General features: G+C 37.1%; 1 long non-coding RNA gene across 1 annotated transcript; it reads right to left on the bottom strand.

Annotated features, from left to right (window-relative positions):
- Positions 1-2681: 2681 nt before the first annotated feature.
- Positions 2682-4314, bottom strand: LOC115770763. The gene is made up of 4 exons (XR_004018895.1): positions 4120-4314; positions 3808-4029; positions 2904-3164; positions 2682-2828 (listed from the first exon to the last, which is right to left on the bottom strand). It is a non-coding gene; the product is annotated as an uncharacterized LOC115770763 (long non-coding RNA).
- Between the last annotated feature and the right edge of the window lie 1277 nt (positions 4315-5591).

Here is a 5591-nt window from a genome sequence, read left to right as displayed (position 1 = left end):
ACTCTATTTTACTGAACTAAATGAATTAGTATTAAATAATACTAACGTTGAATTTACGAATTTTTTAGATACGTCCAGCAAAAAATTCCAAAAAAACCCGCCCGTCCTGTACAAAATGTCACTCTCATTCTCATTCTAATCTGACTGACCAACAAAATATTTCATTTAAATTTTTGTGCGGCAAGAAATTAATAATAAAAGAAGCACAAGAATGGCAAAATGGCAGCGTACAGCCGGTGGCAGCTTTCAATCACCTGGGACGCCCCCAGGGACAACTATATAAGGCTGAAAAGCGTGTGGCACTTAATTTATCAGATTTACATAAGGGGCGGTCCCCCCCGCAGCTGTAGGTGCAAGTCAACACGGTGAGAGCCGATGTCATTAAATATTATGTAGTGGATGGCGGCCTGCTGGCCAGGCATGACAGGGATGGCAAAAAACTTTCCAATGGCGGTGACAAAGTTTTGCGCTTTACAAAATGGTTGGGCATATGTTTTTTTTTTTTTTGTTTTTAATAAAAACAAGCAATGCGCTTAAGCTATTAAAAAAGTCTTTAGGAAGTATTTCATGGCTCCAATACTTGGGGACAACATTTTTTCAAGCCACTGCAGGTGTGCGCCCTCCAGCAACCAGACGCCACATAAACTACAAGTTCTGTTGATTAATGATCTTAAATATGCCGACTTGGCAGCCTGCTCTTCGTCATCGTGAACTTCGCTATGTGAATTTATTTAAAATTTTTCAAGGTTCCAATAGATATTTTAAATAACATATTGCAGAAATTCATTTGCATACATATTAATGAATTCCCCCTCACAGTAAGACTTGCTTGTGTCAAGTTGTGAACCATAATTGGTTTGATGCGTCTATGGCCTTCCAATGATAATTGGACTGCTAAGGAGGTTATTTTTTATGTTTTTTTTTATGGCTGTTTATTTTTGTAATTACGTGAGTGTGCTCTTATATAATATATTTTAGTTTTAAAGGGTGTAGCTTTAAAATGAAAACAATATTGCAAGTGAAATTTGTATTTATTTAATATGGTATTCGAAAATTATATGTGTTGGAAGTAACTTGTGTGTAGAAGGGGGGAGAATAAACAAAGTACGATTGCTTCATGTATGTACTTATAGACCAACTTTGACAAACAAGCAGAAAAACAAACGTGCACTTCTGATCAGAATATCGAACGCACACATCAACAGAAGGCTTCACACATACAAATTTGTATACAAGTATAGCGAGAACGACGCCAACGTCAAAGAGTTACGCAGATGACAACAAAGGAATTTTTCAATATTGCAGGACGTTGCGTATACGCGCTGTCAGCCACAACCAATAAAAGTAAACAAAGAGACAGAGTTGCGATTGTGTTATGTAGGTTGAAGAGCGACCGAAAGGTGGAAAAAGAAAAAGACGACTAAAATTCAGAAAAGGGCTGCATAAAGGAGAAAGATTTGCCTTGCAGTCCGATGTGTGCGAAACGGACGGAAAGCGCAAGCGGAAGTAATTTGAAGTGCGTCTTGTAGTGTGTGTCTTGTGTTTGCCCAGTCCCTGTGAATCGCCGCTTGCTTGTACGGCCCTAGCCGTTGAGCTTGACGTACCACTAGCTAAGGAAGCCCTGGTGTATATAGGTCTTCAGGGGTCGTTTACTTCTTGCTTCTTATGCTTAAGCTCGTCGGATGGGGCGTGATTTCCATCCGTCGTCACAATATACTGACACTATAATTTTAATATATGTGTGAACTATTTATAGTTATTATGAAGAATAATGAAGAATAAATCTGTATGTTCACTTGAACGATTTATAACTGACAAACTGTTAATAATGTATTGAAGTTCAGAAGATCTTAATAGTAGCCTATTCTATAATTCCTATAAGCAATCTTAGGTCGCCCATATTTCAAGATCACTTTCTATCTAATAGATATGCAGGCTAGCGTTCATGTCGAACCTGTCAAAGGGATTATGCGTTTATACTATATTAATAACTGACAAAGTATTCATTGACCTTCAGGTGTAAAAATTGATTATAGGCATAATATACGTGCGGCTCGCATATACTTATGAAATGCACGTCAAATCGTTTAACTTGATTTGGAAAAATATAACTGGAAAAAACCCTAATAAAAAAAACCAATTAAAATAGCAGCACATACACACAGCACAGAAATATTGTTTTCGCAATTGGCATGCTGTTGGTAGAATTCAATTAGTGCAATTTGCGCCAGCTTCCGCAAACACGTGACATACAATTCTATTCAAGAAGCTACATGACTTAAGCTCTAAAAACCTAAGAGATATGGTCAAAATAGGATTTCATTATCGATTGTTATCGATTGCTTGAGGTCGGGGCAAGTATCAACTATCGGAAACAAACTCATACTGAGCGGGCACTAGGAGGCTCTGAGATCCGTGCGATCATATATTCGGACAGACGGAAGAATGATATAGCTAGATCGACTCAGCTATTGATGCTGATCAAGAGTATATATATTTATTCTCAAATATATTATACCCTTCATAGCCAGTTTTAATGGGTTCAATGATAATTGTCGAATTGCAAAACATTTTCAAAGTCCATTTTCCAGTGATTATATCCTAAAATGATTAATACCAGTATAAAATATTAAAACTCCTTCATATAAGAAAGATAATTATTATTTTAGGCCTGTTAATACACAATTAACTATCGTTGGCAATTTGAACATAGTACTTGCAGTCAAAATAAAACACTGGGCCAAATACCGCCTTGAGCCGACCATGTCTAAAATTATTTTGTTTCCAGCTTCATGCCAACTTAATTAATCAAAAATGATTTGACCATACTGCAATAACAAATTAAATTAACAAATTAACTGGAAAAGAATGAAACTAGCATAAAAACATATATGTTAACTTACATGTAAATATTTCAACAACTGCTGCGAAATTTGCTGCCGCATTGCGTTAGATTTTTTAGGATACCCGCACTGTGAAATTTGAGTTTCAATCCATGCGGCATTACAGAAAATTTTGCGCATGTCAAATGAGGCAAAATTTGTTGTCCCCATAAAAAGTTAGCAATTATTTTGCGGAAAATATTGAATGCATTTTAATTTGATCGACATTTTTGCCGTTAGCCATTAAACAGGTAAACATAGAAGTTACTTTTGCACATGCAGCTGTAGCAAATGAAATTGAAAAACAATAACTTTAAGATTTTTGACTTAACATGGTTAATTAGTTGTGGCTTCCTTTCACCAACAGCTAAAAACTAATATTGATCATCTTTTTTCTGTTTGCTGCAACACTCTTTATGTTGTTTTTAATTATGTGGGGAAGCTGAGAACAGCCTGCTTTAAGTTTAACATGTTTTGTTAAGGAAAAATTACTTTGAAACAAGTTGATTTAAAATGTTGGCATGCTTTTTGCTTTGTTTTCTCTTTAATTTTTACAAATTTGTAAAGAAAATAAAAAACAACAGTTGCATCATGTGAACAAAACAGATCTAAGATGCAGGTAAGGCCTATATATTTGTTATCCTAAAAGCATTAAAAACTTTCCGACTAATCAAACAGCAGCTGAACTCAACAGCCGTGTTGAGCCTGTATCCACATCACACATTCACACCAACAAGTAATAGCCGCTGGCCAATGGTGGATAGCCGCAGAGTGGGAAAGAGAGGAGAACATGGATATTGGGAGCACCAACTTTCGATATATCATAAAATGTTGATTTGTTCACTTTAGTTACAGTTTCACACACACACAAGCTCTAAAGCTCTAAACATCCAATACATTACCCGAGTGGGACTGCGTTTATTACCAAAATAAGCGACGCGTCCTGTCCACAGTAGGATTTCATTGCTTGCGCCTCCATCTGCATTTATAAAATTTGTGCGAGTTGTTCCAGTTGTTGTTGGTATGGGCGTTGTTGTTCCTGATTCTGTAAGTTTTGAGTTGGCGATGGCAACGCATTCATCAATTTAACAGCAGGACATTGGGAAAGGCAGCCAGCGCCGCCCTCCACCCATTTCTGATTGTTTTTCTATTTTAGAGAACATTTCAAATTTTACATACATATGTGAAGGATATTTTTTGTGAGCGCTTTTATATGCGGAAAATATTTCTTTCTTACCTTTTTTCTGAATTTTTTTGTTTCACTTTCCACTTTTTTCAATCTCTAGCTCTAGATTTATATGAACTCATCCTTATCCTTAACAACTTATTGAATTCTTTTCAATAGTATAGGGGCTCCCCGTTATATTTAGCACGCAGAGACAGGAAAGAAGACTGTGATTTTAGGTAGACAATTTTTTTAACTTATTCAATTGAAGCTAGTTAAATGAAATACAAACTAAAATTAAATTAAATATCAAGCCGACAACTGTCAAAAATCACCTTTGTGTTAGCAAAATTATTTTCCTATACTTTTTTATCCACAAAAAAGGAAACCCAGGAAAAAGACATTTCGGTGAGTTTCAAACTGCCAGTCAACAAAGTTGCAGCGACCTTCTTTCAGCTGGGTCAGAAATGTAAAAGCAGAGTGCAGAAGGAAAAATCTACACGCAATGAGAATTTTGTATTTGCACTGCCAAGTACGAGCAAGATTACGCATACGCCCCGTGGTGCATTTAAAAGCAACTGGCACGCACAACCCCAACTGTGTGTTTTGTGTTCGTGTGTTTTTAAGGAAGAGAGAGCTTGACATGGTTTATGCTCCCCACGTGTGTCTCCTGTAAGAGTGGAGCTAAAAGTTGGGAAAGATAAATAAAAATATAAAAGTTTATAGCATCAAATGTGCTATGAATTATAGAAGAAATGTGTATTGCTTGAACGGGCCGGACATCTAAATATGTGTATATTTGCGTGTCTCATGCATAAAGCATATGCTAATTGAATTCCCTAATACTACTAAGAGCCAAACAAGGTATGTCAGTGACCAGTGCTGGCACTATGTGGGCCTGGGTGACCGAGCTAGAGCTGGCCGCAGAATCAATTGTTCTTGTTGATATATTTGTTGATGTTGCTTTATCCAGCTGCACGAGCTTAAGTCATTGTGGCCACAAACATAAGATGCGCTTGTGATACGCACCATCACATCCAGCTATTTTCCTGCTCCTTCACAGCATCAACGCATTCACCGACCTTTTCTTCTTTTGCAAAGATAGTCTGTGTGTATGAGAGTCAGTGGCTGAACACCCTCTGCTATTGATGAGTCGGCAATTATACGTTCACTGTCGTGGCGATATATATCGGCAGTGGTAGCCCTCCTCGGCTAAATGCACTTGATGGAAACATTAAGTCTTGCGTTAAACGTATCAACTTGACGTCAAGTTATTTGAGTGTGGCCAAGCGTAACCGACCAAAGACTGAGACAGTCTGTGATTTGTAATTATGTCCAGTGCACAACTTTAAATTGATTTTTGTGGATGTTCCTTTTATGGTTTTGTTCGTAATAGTAATGAAAGTGCAACCGCAATAGGGTTATATTGTGTGTTATCACCGGTCAGGGGGTTATTCGGATTTCAACCAAGGCCACAGATCTAGTCAATTATTTTACCTTTCAACCAATGCCACAGATCTAGTCAACTATTTAACCTTGTACTC

Source organism: Drosophila novamexicana, unplaced genomic scaffold (assembly GCF_003285875.2).
Source record: "Drosophila novamexicana strain 15010-1031.04,08,12 unplaced genomic scaffold, DnovRS2.1 tig00004560-arrow-pilon, whole genome shotgun sequence".
Classification (NCBI taxonomy): domain Eukaryota; kingdom Metazoa; phylum Arthropoda; class Insecta; order Diptera; family Drosophilidae; genus Drosophila; species Drosophila novamexicana.
Note: the sequence above shows the minus strand (reverse complement) of the source record. Positions and strands in the feature narration are given on the sequence as shown.